The sequence below is a fragment of the Ranitomeya variabilis genome, chromosome 4, assembly GCF_051348905.1.
Source record: "Ranitomeya variabilis isolate aRanVar5 chromosome 4, aRanVar5.hap1, whole genome shotgun sequence".
NCBI lineage: Eukaryota > Metazoa > Chordata > Amphibia > Anura > Dendrobatidae > Ranitomeya > Ranitomeya variabilis.
The window spans coordinates 373,153,119-373,171,227 of NC_135235.1; positions in this window are offsets into that span (position 1 = coordinate 373,153,119).

Below are 18,109 nucleotides of genomic sequence, written 5' to 3' on the forward strand. Positions count from 1 at the left end.
CTCCCCCATCCCTAATTCTGCTGGGGGCTAAAATGTTTTCAGGGATGGTGCCCTCCTAAAGGTAACCACTGGTCTAGTTGGTAATACTTTCTGACAGACCGGGTCATTTAGTAGAGTCTTGCAATGCTTCTGAATTATGTTCCTAATGGTGCTATTTTGGGAAGAGAAGGTGGTGATGAAATTGGTGGTAAAAAATTCCTCTGTAGACTTTTTATTTTCTGTCCCATGTATTAAACTACGTTGTCAAATTCCCTTTGCCTCTGAATATGCTTTTTTTATTAGTTTTTTGGGGTATTCACGCTCTAAAAATCTCTCTCTTAGACATTTGCTTTGTTCCTTATAATCTTTTTATAAGGTACAATTTTTTCCTTATTCGTTGATACTGATTGTTTGGTATGTTTGTAAAAATCTTACAATGTGATTTTCTGGATTTTTTTTTTAGATTCTGTCTCTCAGTTGAAGTTTACCAATGATAAAAATTACAGACCTCTCCATTCTTTGTAGGTGGGAAAATTTGCAATATCAGCAGTGTATCAAATACTTATTTTTCCCACTGTAGATCAGAATATGAAATGAAAAAGAAACCAGTGATAAGGAAAGTTATAGGGTGTAAAAAAAAATAATACAAACAATATGCAAACCAAATCCGTCATATCCTTACTGGAGGTGTCACTTTAAGCTAATAATAATGCATCTTTGTTGCCACTGAGTTTATTTTTCAAGAATACAGTAATTAGTAGTGTTCTGTGGAAGTTTCCATACATGTGTTATGAGGCCTCTTTGGCATGTATTTAATTTTTTAAATAAATGCAATTGAAGGCAATAACAGCCCTTTTCTCAGGCAAAGCAATCCTATTAAGCAGTAATTTTATACATACTATGCTATTGGTTCAAACGTTAACAGATTTAATAAACTGCTAAGAAACATAAGATAGATATAATTAAATGTGGTTAATTACCGTATTTTTCGGACTACAAGACGCACTTTTTCCCCCCAAAAAAAGGGGGGAAAATGGGGGGTGCGTCTAATAGTCGCAATGCAGGCTTACCGTGGCGGCAGAGGTGCGGCGGCAGAGGTGCGGTGGCAGAGGTGCGGCGGCAGAGGTGTGGCGGCAGAGGTGCGGGGATGAGGAGGCGCAGTGAGCGGGGTCCCTTTCCCCGGTGAGGTGATGCAGCAGCCCGGTAATGCAGCAGAGCCGGGTGAATCCTGTTGTTATCGGTGGTGGCGACCATCTCGTTCGTCTCGTTCGCATCTCGGCTTCAGGAAAATGGCTGCCGCGATCCCCATCTGCGCACGCGCGGCATCCCGCGGCCATTTTCCTGAAGCCCCGGGCAGCAGAGCGCTTCATCTGCGCACGCGCGGCCTCAGGAAGATGGCCGCCACCACCGATAACAACAGGATTCACCCGGCTCTGCTGCATTACCGGGCTGCTGCATCACCTCACCGGGGAAAGGGACCCCTCTCACGCCATACCTCTCACTGCGCCTCCTCATCCCAGCACCTCTGCCGGTAACCACTGCTGCAACCCTCCCATGGACATCAGGCCGTGGCGTCGCCCACCTAAGCAGGAAGGGACCCTGCTCAGGTGCACGCCGTACCGCATCACCCCACCTCTGCCGACACCATGCCTCCTGTGACCCTGCTCTGCCACCGCCAGCCCTCAGGTAAGATACTGTAAATTCGGACAATAAGACGGACCCCCATCTTAGAAAAAAATCTTTTTTTCTGCAATTTTCACCCCAAATTTGGGGTGCGCCTTATGGTCCGGTGCGTCTTATAGTCCAAAAAATACGGTACATATTGATGAAATATGCCAAACGGCTTGTTACTTTACAGCACAAAAGATTCTGTCAATGCCCTTCTTCTGCGAGAGTTAGAGGTAATACATATAGGGTGATACAGTAGGAAAAGTATTACCCATTCGTACTAAAAAGGTGTCTCCTCTGCAGTCCATGCTGCACATACTTTTTCACAACAATAGTATTATCATATGGTTGGGCCACTGCAATCCTCTAAATTCTCAAGATGAGAAGATAAGATCCACCAAAACAACAGAGCATGAAAAGTATGTAAGAAATGCTCACAACCAGCAGTAGCAAATCTTTGAGAACAGTACCCCGTATATACTCGTGTATAAGACGAGTTTTTCAGCACATTTTTTTGTGCTGAAAACACCACCCTCAGCTTATACATGAGTCAATTGTCCCAGAGTGCAAGCGGGGGAGGGGGAGCGGCGGAGCAGCGGGTCACAAAGGCAAGAGCAGGCGGCTGTGGCTAAAGCCTGTGCTGCTGCTGTAATAGCGCATAATGCCAGCTGCAGCTGCTGGCTTCCAGCGCACATCCTACTCACCTACCTGCATGCCATTGCTGGCTCTGCATCTCATTCGTTCCAGCATCAGCATCTCTTCTGGAAGAGCGAAGACTTGGCCCCGCTCAATAAGGTAATGAATATGCATGCCTCTCCACTCCCATAGGCCTGGTGTGCATATTCATTACCGAAATGATCAGGGCCACGTGATCGCTCAGCCGGAAGAGCTGCTGGCACTGGAATGAACGAGATGCAGAGCCAGCGAAGGCACGCAGGTAAGTGAGTAGGATTTTTTTTTTTGCTTCTTTTTTTTTTTAACAGGAATCATGCATACAAGGATAGGGGATAAGGAGCCATGCATACCAGGACAGCAACGTGGAAGACATACATACAATGAGAGGGACGGGGGAGCCATGCATACCGGGTCAGGGACAGGGGAGCCATGCATACAATGACAGGGAAGGGGGAGTCATGCATACAATGACAGGGACGGGGGAGCCATGCATACAATGAGAGGGACGTGGGAGCCATGCATACCAGGATAGGGATGAGGGGGACAATGCATACCCAGCTTATACTCGAGTAAATAAGCTTACCCAGTTTTTTGTGGCAAAATATGGTGCCTCGCATTGGCGGACATACAGCCGGTTCAACTTGTGTGGCTGCATCGGGGCCCGGAGGCCCCAGCAAGCGGCACATCACACAGCTGCTATGGGGCCCCTGTGAGGCAGGGGGGCCCACCTGCAGCCAGCGCCGACTCCCCCGCCGCATTGAACTATACCGGTGTCTGCCAGTACAGTTCAAAGCAATGATGGAGGAGAGAGCGTCACCTGATGCTCCCTCTCCCATCATTCCCCGCTCTGCCTCTGACAGACACTGCCGCGCACTCACTGCAAGCCGACAGGAGCAGGAACTGTGTTTTTTTTATTTCAAATATACCAGTGTGAGTACTGGACAGTGGGGCAATTCTGGTGGGGGGGAGCTGCGCTGTATACCATGAGGTTGTGTGCTGTATACCATGAGGCTGTGTGCTGTATACCATGAGGCTGAACTGTATACCATGAGGCTGTGTGCTGTATACCATGAGGCAGTGCTGTAAACTATGAGGCTGCGCTGTATACTATGAGGCAGTGCTTTATACTATGAGTCTGCGCTGTATACTATGAGGCTGTGTGCTGTATACCATGAGGCTGCACTGCATACTATGAGGCAGTGCTGTATACTATGCGGGCAGTGCTGTATACTATGTGGGCTGTGCTGTATACTATGCGAGCTGTGCTGTATACTTTGCGGGCTGTGCTGTATACTATGAGGCTGCGCTGTATACTATGCGGGCTGTGTTATACACTATGGGGGGTGCATTATATTCTATGGGGAAGGCTGTGTTATATACTATGGGGGGCTGCATTATATTCTATGGGGGCTACATTATATACTATGGGGAGGTGGGCTGTATTCTATTCTATGGGAAGCTACATTATATTCTGTGGGGGGCTGTATTAGATTTTATGAGGGAGGACTGCATCATACTCTTTGATGGGGCTACATTATATTCTATGGGGAGGTGGGCTGTATTATATTATATGAGGGGTGATTGCATCATACGCTATGAGGGGGCTACATTATACTATATGAGGGAGCTGCATTATATTCTATGGGGGTTACTGTTGTGAATTCCGTTCTCGGGCTCCCTCCTGTGGTCATGAGTGGTATTTTGTTGAGTTCTGTTCGTGGGCTCCCTCTGGTGGCTTTGAGTGATACTGCTGGTCTTTAGCTGGGCTCCCAGCTGCCTCGTTTTCTGCTGTGCTGGTGCCTATTTAACTCCACCTAGATCTTTACTTGTTGCCAGCTGTCGTTGTATTCAGTATTGGTTCAGATCTCTCTGGGACTTCTCTTGTGACCTGTCTCCTCCAGGAGAAGCTAAGTTCATGCTGGTTCATTTTTGCTCATTGCTTTTGGAAAATGTTTCTCAGTATATGATAAGTTCAGTCCAGCTTGCTTATATGCTATTTTCTTGCTAGCTGGAAGCTCTGGGGAGCAGAGTTGCTCCCTCACATCGTGAGTCGGTGTGAGGGTCTTTTGTATTCTCTGCGTGGATATTTTTGTAGTATTTTATACTGACCGCACAGTTCCCTTGCTATCTTCTTACTATTTAGTATTAGTGGGCCTCTTTTGCTAAAACCTGTTTTCATTCCTATGTTTGTATTTTCCTCTTAACTCACCGTCATTATTTGTGCGGGGCTGACTTTACTTGGGGGAAATTTCTCTGAGGCAAGTGAGGCTTTGTTTCTCTCTAGGGGTAGCTAGCTCTCAGGCTGTGAAGAGGCGTCTAGGGAGAGTTAGGTACGCTCCACGGCTGCCTATAGTGTGTGTGATAGGATCAGGTTTGCGGTCAGTAAAGTTCCCACATCCCCAGAGCTTGTCCGATATTTCTGGTTTACCTATCAGGTCATTCTAAGTGTTCCTAACCACCAGCACCATAACAGTACAGCTGGCCGATAATGAGTTAATGCATCGCAAAAGAGGGATAAGAGAAGTTCTGAGCTCATTTTTTTTTTCTCTGCAGTGTGTTTTTTTCCTCTCTCCTCCCCTTAATCTCTGGGTGGTTCAGGACTCAGCTGCAGATATGGATATTCAAAGTCTGACCTCTAGTGTGGATCATCTCACTGCAAGGGTACAAGGCATTCAGGATTATGTAGTTCGGAATCCTATGTTAGAGCCTAAAATACCAATTCCTGATTTGTTTTCTGGAGATAGATCTAAGTTTTTGAATTTCAAAAATAATTGTAAATTGTTTCTTGCTCTGAAACCCCGCTCTTCTGGTGACCCTACTCAGCAAGTTAAAATTGTTATTTCTTTGTTGCGTGGTGACCCTCAAGATTGGGCATTTTCCCTGGCGCCAGGAGATCCTGCATTGCTAAAAGTGGATGCGTTTTTTCTGGCGCTTGGATTGCTTTATGAGGAACCTAATTTAGTAGACCAGGCAGAAAAGATCTTGCTGGCTCTGTCTCAGGGTCAGGATGAAGCGGAGGTTTACTGCCAGAGGTTTAGGAAGTGGTCTGTGCTCACTCAATGGAATGAGTGTGCCCTGGCAGCGATATTCAGAAAGGGTCTTTCTGAAGCCCTTAAGGATGTTATGGTGGGGTTCCCCACGCCTGCGGGTCTGAATGAATCACTGTCCTTGGCCATTCAGATTGATCGGCGTTTGCGGGAGCGCAAACCTTTGCACCATCTGGCGGTGTTCTCTGAGCAGAAGCCTGAGTCTGCAATGTGGCAGGATTCTGACCAGAATTGAACGGCAAAATCACCGACGTCAGAATGGGTTGTGTTTCTACTGTGGTGACTCCACTCATGCTATGTCTGAATGTCCTAAGCGCACTAAAAGGTTCGCTAGCTCTGTCACCATTGGTACTGCACAGCCTAAATTTATTTTGTCTGTTACTTTGATTTGCTCTCTGTCATCCTACTCAGTTATGGCTTTTGTGGATTCAGGCGCTGCCCTGAATTTGATGGATTTGGATTTTGCCAGGCGCTGCGGTTTTTTCTTGGAGCCGTTGCAGTTCCCTATTCCACTGAGGGGAATTGATGCTATGCCATTGGCCAAGAATAAGCCTCAGTACTGGACTCAAGTGACCATGTGCATGAATCCTGCACACCAGGAGGATATTCGTTTTCTGGTTACATAATTTGCATGATGTTGTCGTCTTGGGGTTGCCATGGCTGCAGGTTCATAATCCATTATTGGATTGGAAATCAATGTCTGTGTCTAGTTGGGGTTGTCAAGGGGTACATGGTGATGTTCCCTTGGTGTCAATTGCCTCTTCTGTTATGATCCCAATGGCAGAGGATCTCTGATATTCCGGCAAGATAGCAAAAACATAAATACTGCTCTAGGGAGGTGGAAACTGGGCTAACCGCTTACCTGATCCTAACACAAACAACTAGAAGTAGCCGGTGAACGTGCCTACGTTGGTTCTAGACGTCTCGAGCCAGCCGGAGAACTGACTATCCCTAGAGGGAAAAATAAGACCTCACTTGCCTCCAGAGAAATTGAACCCCAAAGATATAGAAAGCCCCCAACAAATAATAACGGTGAGGCAAGAAGAAAACACAAACGTAGAGATGAACTAGATTTCAGCAAACTGAGGCCCACTAGTCTAGATAGGCAGAAAATAGATAGTGGACTATGCGGTCAGCAGAAAACCCTACAAAAACATCCACGCTGAACATTCAAGAACCCCCACACCGACTAACGGTGCGGGGGGAGAACATCAGCACCCTTAGAGCTTCCAGTGAGCCAGAAAATCAAATATAAGCAAGCTGGACAAAAACACTGAAAAATGCAAACGATTCAAATTGTTCAAAACAGACTTAGCTTTTCTTGCATGAGACAGACTGAAAGGAATCCGGAGGAGACCATATAGGTCTGGATACAACGATGCCAGGCAAGAGACTGAGTCCAGAGGAGACTTAAATAGGGAACACCCGCTGCTTAACGACACAGCTGGAGCTCAGGCCTGCAACAAGACATGCCTAACACAATACCGTTAGTGACCACCAGAGGGAGCCCAGAAACACAATTCACAACAGTACCCCCCCCTTGAGGAGGGGTCACCGAACCCTCACCAAGACCCCCAGGGCGATCAGGATGAGCAGCATGAAAGGCATGAACCAAATCAGCCGCATGAACATCAGAGGCGACAACCCAGGAATTATCCTCCTGACCATAGCCTTTCCACTTAACTAAATACTGGAGCTTCCGTCTAGAGATACGAAAATCCAGAATCTTCTCCACCACGTACTCCAACTCGCCCTCAACCAAAACGGGGGCAGGAGGCTCAACAGCAGGAACCATAGGCACCACGTACCGCCGCAACAAGGACCTATGGAACACATTATGAATAGCAAATGACGCTGGAAGGTCCAAGCGAAAAGACACCGGGTTAAGGATTTCCAAAATCTTATAAGGACCGATAAAGCGAGGCTTGAACTTAGGAGAGGAGACTTTCAATGGAACATGCCAAGAAGACAACCAAACCAAATCCCCAACACGAAGTCGGGGACCCACACCGCGGCGGCGGTTGGCAAAACGCTGGGCCTTGTCTTGTGACAATTTCAAATTGTCCACCACATGGTTCCAAATCCGCTGCAACCTTTCCACCACAGAATCAACCCCAGGACAGTCAGAAGGTTCAACCTGGCCCGAGGAGAAACGAGGATGAAAACCAGAGTTGCAGAAAAAGGGTGAAACCAAAGTGGCAGAACTAGCCCGATTATTAAGGGCAAATTCAGCCAGTGGCAAAAAGGTAACCCAGTCGTCCTGATCAGCAGAAACAAAACATCTCAAATAAGTCTCCAACGTCTGATTAGTTCGCTCGGTCTGGCCATTAGTCTGAGGATGAAAAGCCGACGAAAAAGACAAATCAATACCCATCTTAGCACAAAAGGATCGCCAGAATCTGGACACAAACTGGGATCTTCAATATTCTCAGGGATGCCGTGCAAACGAACCACATTCTGAAAGAACAAAGGGACCAAATCAGAGGAGGAAGGCAACTTAGGCAAGGGCACCAAATGGACCATTTTAGAAAAACGATCGCACACCACCCAGATGACAGACATCTTCCGAGATACCGGAAGATCCAAAATGAAATCCATGGAAATGTGCATCCAAGGCCTCTTTGGGATAGGCAAGGGCAAAAGCAACCCGCTGGCACGAGAACAGCAAGGCTTAGCCCGAGCACAAATCCCACAGGACTGCACAAAAGAACGCACATCCCGCGACAAGAAAGGCCACCAAAAGGACCTAGCCACCAAATCTCTGGTACCGAAAATCCCAGGATGTCCCGCCAACACCGAAGAATGAACCTCAGAAATAACTCTGCTGGTCCATCTATCAGGGACAAACAATCTCTCTGGTGGGCAACGATCAGGCCCATCAGCCTGAAATTTCTGCAGCACTCGTTGCAAATCTGGGGAAATGGCAGACAAAATCACTCCCTCTCTGAGAATACCAGCCGGCTCAGAAACTCCCGGAGAGTCAGGCACAAAACTCCTAGAAAGTGCATCAGCCTTCACGTTCTTCGAGCCAGGCAGGTACGAGACCACAAAGTCAAAACGGGAGAAAAACAACAACCAACGAGCCTGTCTAGGATTCAGGCGCTTGGCAGACTCGAGGTAGATCAGATTTTTATGATCAGTCAAGACCACCACACGATGTCTAGCTCCCTCGAGCCAATGTCGCCACTCCTCAAATGCCCACTTCATAGCCAACAACTCCCGATTACCAACATCGTAGTTCCGCTCAGCAGGCGAAAATTTCCTTGAAAAGAAGGCGCATGGCTTCATCATGGAGCCATCAGAACTTTTTTGCGACAAAACAGCCCCTGCACCAATCTCAGAAGCATCAACTTCAACCTGGAAGGGAAGAGAGACATCCGGCTGGCACAAGACTGGCGCTGAAGTAAACCGATGCTTCAGCTCCCAAAAGGCCTCCACGGCCGCAGGAGACCAATTAGCAACATCAGAACCCTTCTTGGTCATATCCGTCAAAGGTTTAACCACGCTGGAAAAATTAGCGATAAAACGACGGTAAAAATTAGCAAAGCCCAAGAACTTCTGCAGGCTCTTAACAGACGTGGGCTGAGTCCAGTCATGAATGGCACGGACCTTGACTGGGTCCATCTCCACAGTAGAAGGGGAAAAAATAAAACCCAAAAAAGAAACCTTCTGTACCCCAAAGATACATTTTGAGCCCTTCACAAATAGAGCATTCTCCCGCAGAACCTGAAACACCATCCTGACCTGGTTCACATGGGACTCCCAATCATCAGAAAAAAACAAAATATCATCCAGATAAATAATCATAAATTTATCCAGATATTTCCGGAAGATGTCATGCATGAAGGACTGAAACACAGAAGGGGCATTAGATAATCCGAAAGGCATCACCAGGTACTCAAAATGACCCTCGGGCGTATTAAATGCCGTTTTCCATTCATCTCCCTGCTTTATGCGCACAAGGTTATACGCACCACGAAGATCTATCTTGGTGAACCAACTGAATCCCTTAATCCGAGCAAACAAATCAGACAACAATGGCAAAGGATACTGAAATTTAACCGTGATTTTATTCAGAAGACGATAATCTATACAAGGTCTCAAAGACCCGTCTTTCTTGCCCACAAAAAAGAATCCTGCACCAAGAGGGGACGAGGATGGGCGAATATGTCCCTTCTCCAAAGACTCCTTTATATAACTCCGCATCGCGGCATGCTCTGGCACAGATAAATTAAAGAGTCGTCCCTTAGGAAACTTACTACCAGGAATCAAATCTATAGCACAATCACAGTCCCTATGAGGAGGAAGGGCACTGGACCTGGTCTCATTAAATACATCCTGAAAGTCTGACAAAAACTCAGGGATCTCAGAAGGAGTAGAAGAGGCAATAGACACCAATGGAGAATCGCCATGAATCCCCTGACACCCCCAAATAGACACAGTCATAGCTTTCCAATCTAAAACTGGATTATGGACCTGTAACCATGGCAGACCCAAAACGACAACATCATGCATTTTATGCAGTACCAGATAACGAATCACCTCCTGGTGTACAGGAGTCATGCACATGGTCACTTGCGTCCAATACTGAGGTTTATTCTCTGCCAATGGCGTAGAATCAATTCCTCTAAGAGGAATAGGATTCTCCAAAGGCTCCAGGACAAAACCGCAGCGCTTGGCAAACGACAAATCCATCAGACTTAAAGCAGCACCAGAATCCACAAAAGCCATAACTGGGTAAGAAGATAATGAACAAATTAAAGTCACAGACAAAATAAACTTAGGTTGAAAAGTACCAATGGCGACAGGATTAACTTCTTTTTTTAAACGTTTAGAGCATGCTGAGATAACATGTGTTGAATCACCACAGTAGAAACACAACCCATTTTGACGTCTATGATTTTGTCGCTCGGCTCTGGTCAAAATTCTGTCACATTGCATAGAATCAGGTGACCGTTCAGACAGCACCGCCAAAGGATTAACAGATTTGCGCTCCCGCAAACGTCGATCAATTTGAATGGCCAGAGCCATTGAATCATTCAGACCTGTAGGGATAGGAAACCCCACCATCACATCTTTAATGGCTTCAGAAAGACCATTTCTGAAATTTGCGGCCAGTGCACACTCATTCCATTGAGTAAGCACGGACCATTTCCGAAATTTTTGGCAATATTCCTCAGCTTCGTCCTGACCCTGAGAGATAGCCAGCAACATTTTTTCAGCCTGATTTTCAAGATTAGGCTCCTCATAAAGCAAACCAAGCGCCAGGAAAAACGCATCAACATTCACCAATGCAGGATCTCCTGGCGCCAGAGAGAAGGCCCAATCTTGAGGGTCGCCGCGCAAGAAGGAAATAACAATCTTAACTTGCTGAGCGGAATCACCAGAGGAACGAGGTTTCAGAGACAGAAACAATTTACAATTATTCCTAAAATTCAGGAACATAGATCTATCTCCAAAAAACGGCTCAGGAATAGGTATTTTTGGTTCAGACACAGGGCTATGGATAACAAAATCCTGAATGCTTTGCACCCTAGCAGCAAGCTGATCCACACTAGAAGTCAGAGTCTGGACATTCATATCTGCAGCAGAGTTTCAGCCACTCAGAGAAAAAGGGGATGGAAGAAGCTAGGCAAACTGCAGCAAGAAAAAAAAAAAAAACTCAGAACTTCTTTTTAATCCCGCTTCTGCGATGCATTAAACATTTTCTTTAGGCCTGGCATTCTGTTATGATCCCAATGGCAGAGGATCTCTGATATTCCAGCAAGATAGCAAAAACATAAATGAGGTGGAAACTGGGCTAACCGCATACCTGATCCTAACACAAACAACTAGAAGTAGCCGGTGAACGTGCCTACGTTGGTTCTAGACGTCTCGAGCCAGCCGGAGAACTGACTATCCCTAGAGGGAAAAATAAGACCTCACTTGCCTCCAGAGAAATTGAACCCCAAAGATATAGAAAGCCCCCAACAAATAATAACGGTGAGGCAAGAAGAAAACACAAACATAGAGATGAACTAGATTTCAGCAAAGTGAGGCCCACTAGTCTAGATAGGCAGAAAATAGATAGTGGACTGTGCGGTCAGCAGAAAACCCTACAAAAACATCCACGCTGAACATTCAAGAACCCCCACACCGACTGACGGTGCGGAGGGAGAACATCAGCACCCTTAGAGCTTCCAGCGAGCCAGAAAATCAAATATAAGCAAGCTGGACAAAAACACTGAAAAATGCAAACAATTCAAATTGTTCAAAACAGACTTAGCTTTTCTTGCATGAGACAGACTGAAAGGAATCTGGAGGAGACCATATAGGTCTGGATACAACGATGCCAGGCAAGAGACTGAGTCCAGAGGAGACTTAAATAGGGAACACCCGCTGCTTAACGACACAGCTGGAGCTCAGGCCTGCAACAAGACATGCCTAACACAATACCGTTAGTGACAGAGGGAACCCAGAAACACAATTCACAACACTCTTCTACTCCTTCTGAAGTCCCTGAATTTTTGTCGGATTACCAGGATGTATTTGATGAGCCCAAATCCAGTACCCTACCTCCTCATAGGGATTGTGATTGTGCTATAGATTTGATTCCTGGTAGTAAGTTCCCTAAGGGTCGACTTTTCAATTTATCTGTGCCAGAGCATGCCGCTATGTGGTGTTATATAAAGGAGTCCTTGGAGAAAGGGCATATTCGCCCGTCCTCGTCACCCTTGGGAGCAGGGTTCTTTTTTGTGGCCAAGAAGGATGGTTCTCTGAGACCCTGCATAGATTATCGCCTTCTTAATAAAATTACGGTCAAATTTCAGTACCCTCTGCCTCTGCTGACCGATCTGTTTGCTCGGATTAAGGGAGCTAAACATCGTGTGGTGGTCTTGACAGATCACAAGAATTTGATTTCTCTCAAGTCGGCCAAGCGGCTAAATCCTAGACAGGCTCGATGGTGGCTGTTTTTCTCCCGTTTCGATTTCGTGGTTTCGTACCTTCCGGGCTCTAAGAATGTGAAGGCTGATGCCCTTTCTAGGAGTTTTGTGCCTGACTCCCCGGGAGTTCCTGAACCGGCTGGTATCCTCAGAGAGGGGGTGATTCTGTCTGCCATCTCCCCTGATTTGCGGCGGGTGCTGCAGGAGTTTCAGGTCAATAGACCTGACCGTTGTCCACCGGAGAGACTGTTTGTCCCTGATAGATGGACCAGTAGAGTTATTTCCGAGGTTCATTGTTCAGTGTTGGCGGGTCATCCGGGGATTTTTGGTACCAGAGATTTGGTGGCTAGGTCCTTTCGGTGGCCTTCCTTGCCGCAAGATGTGCGTTCTTTTGTGCAGTCCTGTGGGATTTGTGCTCGGGCCAAGCCTTGCTGTTCTCGTACCAGCGGACTGCTTTTGCCTTTGCCTGTCCCAAAGAGGCCATGGAAGAATATTTCCATGGATTTTATTTCGGATCTTCCGGTCTCTCAGAGGATGTCTGTCATCTGGGTGGTTTGTGATCGTTTTTCTAAGATGGTCCATTTGGTGCCCTTGCCTAAATTGCCTTCCTCCTCTGATTTGGTTCCGCTGTTCTTTCAGAATGTGGTTCGTTTGCATGGTATTCCAGAGAACATTGTGTCTGACAGAGGTTCCCAGTTTGTCTCTAGGTTTTGGCGGTCCTTTTGTGCTAAGATGGGCATTGATTTGTCTTTTTCTTCGGCTTTCCATCCTCAGACAAATGGCCAAACCGAACGAACTAATCAGACCTTAGAAACGTATCTGAAATGTTTTGTTTCCGCTGATCAGGATGATTGGGTTACTTTTTTGCCATTGGCTGAGTTCGCCCTTAATAATCGGGCTAGTTCGGCTACTTTGGTTTCGCCTTTTTTTTGTAATTCGGGTTTTCATCCTCGTTTTTCCTCAGGGCAGGTTGAGCCTTCTGACTGTCCTGGTGTGGATTCTGTGGTAGACAGGTTGCAGCAGATTTGGAACCACATAGTGGACAATTTGGCGCTGTCACAGGAGAAGGCTCAGCGCTTTGCTAACCGCCGTCGCTGTGTGGGTCCCCGACTTCGTGTGGGGGATTTGGTTTGGTTGTCTTCTCGTTATGTTCCTATGAAGGTTTCCTCTCCCAAGTTTAAGCCTCGTTTCATCGGTCCTTATAAGATTTCTGAAATCCTCAATCCTGTGTCATTTCGTTTGGACCTCCCAGCATCTTTTGCCATCCATAATGTGTTTCATAGGTCATTGTTGCGGAGGTATGTGGTGCCTGTGGTTCCCTCTGTTGATCCTCCTGCTCCGGTGTTGGTCGAGGGAGAATTGGAGTATGTGGTGGAGAAGATCTTGGATTCTCGTATTTCGAGAAGGAAGCTTCAGTACTTGGTTAAATGGAAGGGCTATGGCCAGGAGGATAATTCCTGGGTTGTTGCCTCTGATGTCCATGCTGCCGATTTGGTTCGTGCCTTTCATTTGGCTCGTCCTGATCGGCCTGGGGTCTCTGGTGAAAGTTCGGTGACCCCTCCTGAAGGGGGGGGTACTGTTGTGAATTTCGTTTTCGGGCTCCCTCCTGTGGTCATGAGTGGTATTTTGTTGAGTTCTGTTCGTGGGCTCCCTCTGGTGGCTTTGAGTGATACTGCTGGTCTTTAGCTGGGCTCCCAGCTGCCTCGTTTTCTGCTGTGCTGGTGCCTATTTAACTCCACCTAGATCTTTACTTGTTGCCAGCTGTCGTTGTATTCAGTATTGGTTCAGATCTCTCTGGGACTTCTCTTGTGACCTGTCTCCTCCAGGAGAAGCTAAGTTCATGCTGGTTCATTTTTGCTCATTGCTTTTGGAAAATGTTTCTCAGTATATGATAAGTTCAGTCCAGCTTGCTTATATGCTATTTTCTTGCTAGCTGGAAGCTCTGGGGAGCAGAGTTGCTCCCTCACATCGTGAGTCAGTGTGAGGGTCTTTTGTATTCTCTGCGTGGATATTTTTGTAGTATTTTATACTGACTGCACAGTTCCCTTGCTATCTTCTTACTATTTAGTATTAGTGGGCCTCTTTTGCTAAAACCTGTTTTCATTCCTATGTTTGTATTTTCCTCTTAACTCACCGTCATTATTTGTGGGGGGCTGACTTTACTTGGGGGAAATTTCTCTGAGGCAAGTGAGGCTTTGTTTCTCTCTAGGGGTAGCTAGCTCTCAGGCTGTGAAGAGGCGTCTAGGGAGAGTTAGGTACGCTCCACGGCTGCCTATAGTGTGTGTGATAGGATCAGGTTTGCGGTCAGTAAAGTTCCCACGTCCCCAGTGGTTGTCCGATATTTCTGGTTTACCTATCAGGTCATTCTAAGTGTTCCTAACCACCAGCACCATAACAGTACAGCTGGCCGATAATGAGTTAATGCATCGCAAAAGAGGGATAAGAGAAGTTCTGAGCTCATTTTTTTTTTCTCTGCAGTGTGTTTTGCCTCTCTCCTCCCCTTAATCTCTGGTTGGTTCAGGACTCAGCTGCAGATATGGATATTCAAAGTCTGACCTCTAGTGTGGATCATCTCACTGCAAGGGTACAAGGCATTCAGGATTATGTAGTTCGGAATCCTATGTTAGAGCCTAAAATACCAATTCCTGATTTGTTTTCTGGAGATAGATCTAAGTTTTTGAATTTCAAAAATAATTGTAAATTGTTTCTTGCTCTGAAACCCCGCTCTTCTGGTGACCCTACTCAGCAAGTTAAAATTGTTATTTCTTTGTTGCGTGGTGACCCTCAAGATTGGGCATTTTCCCTGGCGCCAGGAGATCCTGCATTGCTAAAAGTGGATGCGTTTTTTCTGGCGCTTGGATTGCTTTATGAGGAACCTAATTTAGTAGACCAGGCAGAAAAGATCTTGCTGGCTCTGTCTCAGGGTCAGGATGAAGCGGAGGTTTACTGCCAGAGGTTTAGGAAGTGGTCTGTGCTCACTCAATGGAATGAGTGTGCCCTGGCAGCGATTTTCAGAAAGGGTCTTTCTGAAGCCCTTAAGGATGTTATGGTGGGGTTCCCCACGCCTGCGGGTCTGAATGAATCAATGTCTTGGCCATTCAGATTGATCGGCGTTTGCGGGAGCGCAAACCTGTGCACCATCTGGCGGTGTTCTCTGAGCAGAAGCCTGAGTCTATGCAATGTGGCAGGATTCTGACCAGAATTGAACGGCAAAATCACAGACGTCAGAATGGGTTGTGTTTCTACTGTGGTGACTCCACTCATGCTATGTCTGAATGTCCTAAGCGCACTAAAAGGTTCGCTAGGTCTGTCACCATTGGTACTGTACAGCCTAAATTTATTTTGTCTGTTACTTTGATTTGCTCTCTGTCATCCTACTCAGTTATGGCTTTTGTGAATTCAGGCGCTGCCCTGAATTTGATGGATTTGGATTTTGCCAGGCGCTGCGGTTTTTTCTTGGAGCCGTTGCAGTTCCCTATTCCACTGAGGGGATTTGATGCTATGCCATTGGCCAAGAATAAGCCTCAGTACTGGACTCAAGTGACCATGTGCATGACTCCTGCACACCAGGAGGATATTCGTTTTCTGGTTACATAATTTGCATGATGTTGTCGTCTTGGGGTTGCCATGGCTGCAGGTTCATAATCCAGTATTTGATTGGAAATCAATGTCTGTGTCTAGTTGGGGTTGTCAAGGGGTACATGGTGATGTTCCCTTTGTGTCAATTGCCTCTTCTACTCCTTCTGAAGTCCCTGAATTTTTGTCGGATTACCAGGATGTATTTGATGAGCCCAAATCCAGTACCCTACCTCCTCATAGGGATTGTGATTGTGCTATAGATTTGAATCCTGGTAGTAAGTTCCCTAAGGGTCGACTTTTCAATTTATCTGTGCCAGAGCATGCCGCTATGCGGTGTTATATAAAGGAGTCCTTGGAGAAAGGGCATATTCGCCCGTCCTCGTCACCCTTGGGAGCAGGGTTCTTTTTTGTGGCCAAGAAGGATGGTTCTCTGAGACCCTGTATAGATTATCGCCTTCTTAATAAAATTACGGTCAAATTTCAGTACCCTCTGCCTCTGCTGACCGATCTGTTTGCTCAGACTAAGGGAGCTAAACATCGTGTGGTGGTCTTGACGGATCACAAGAATTTGATTTATCTCGAGTCGGCCAAGCAGCTAAATCCTAGACAGGCTCGATGGTCGCTGTTTTTCTCCCGTTTCAATTTTGTGGTTTCGTACCTTCCGGGCTCTAAGAATGTGAAGGCTGATGCCCTTTCTAGGAGTTTTGTGCCTGACTCCCCGGGAGTTCCTGAACCGGCTGGTATCCTCAGAGAGGGGGTGATTCTGTCTGCCATCTCCCCTGATTTGCGGCGGGTGCTGCAGGAGTTTCAGGTCAATAGACCTGACCGTTGTCCACCGGAGAGACTGTTTGTCCCTGATAGATGGACCAGTAGAGTTATTTCCGAGGTTCATTGTTCAGTGTTGGCGGGTCATCTGGGGATTTTTGGTACCAGAGATTTGGTGGCTAGGTCCTTTTGGTGGCCTTCCTTGTCACGAGATGTGCATTCTTTTGTGCAGTCCTGTGGGATTTGTGCTCGGGCCAAGCCTTGCTGTTCTCGTGCCAGCGGATTGCTTTTGCCTTTGCCTGTCCCAAAGAGGCCCTGGACGCATATTTCCATGGATTTTATTTCGGATCTTCCGGTCTCTCAGAGGATGTCTGTCATCTGGGTGGTTTGTGATCATTTTTCTAAGATGGTCCATTTGGGGCCCTTGCCTAAATTGCCTTCCTCCTCTGATTTGGTTCCGCTGTTCTTTCAGAATGTGGTTCGTTTGCATGGTATTCCGGAGAACATTGTGTCTGACAGAGGTTCCCAGTTTGTCTCTAGGTTTTGGCGGTCCTTTTGTGCTAAGATGGGCATTGATTTGTCTTTTTCTTCGGCTTTCCATCCTTAGACAAATGGCCAAACCGAACGAACTAATCAGACTTTAGAAACGTATCTGAGATGTTTTGTTTCCGCTGATCAGGATGATTGGGTTACTTTTTTGCCATTGGCTGAGTTCGCCCTTAATAATCGGGCTAGTTCGGCTACTTTGGTTTCGCCTTTTTTTTGTAATTCGGGTTTTCATCCTCGTTTTTCCTCAGGGCAGGTTGAGCCTTCTGACTTTCCTGGTGTGGATTCTGTGGTAGACAGGTTGCAGCAGATTTGGAACCACATAGTGGACAATTTGGCGCTGTCACAGGAGAAGGCTCAGCGCTTTGCTAACCGCCGTCGCTGTGTGGGTCCCCGACTTCGTGTGGGGGATTTGGTTTGGTTGTCTTCTCGTTATGTTCCTATGAAGGTTTCCTCTCCCAAGTTTAAGCCTCGTTTCATCGGTCCTTATAAGATTTCTGAAATCTTCAATCCTGTGTCATTTCGTTTGGACCTCCCAGCATCTTTTGCCATCCATAATGTGTTTCATAGGTCATTGTTGCGGAGGTATGTGGTGCCTGTGGTTCCCTCTGTTGATCCTCCTGCTCCGGTGTTGGTCGAGGGAGAATTGGAGTATGTGGTGGAGAAGATCTTGGATTCTCGTATTTCGAGACGGAAGCTTCAGTACTTGGTTAAATGGAAGGGCTATGGCCAGGAGGATAATTCCTGGGTTGTTGCCTCTGATGTCCATGCTGCCGATTTGGTTCGTGCCTTTCATTTGGCTCGTCCTGATCGGCCTGGGGTCTCTGGTGAAAGTTCGGTGACCCCTCCTGAAGGGGGGGTACTGTTGTGAATTCCGTTCTCGGGCTCCCTCCTGTGGTCATGAGTGGTATTTTGTTGAGTTCTGTT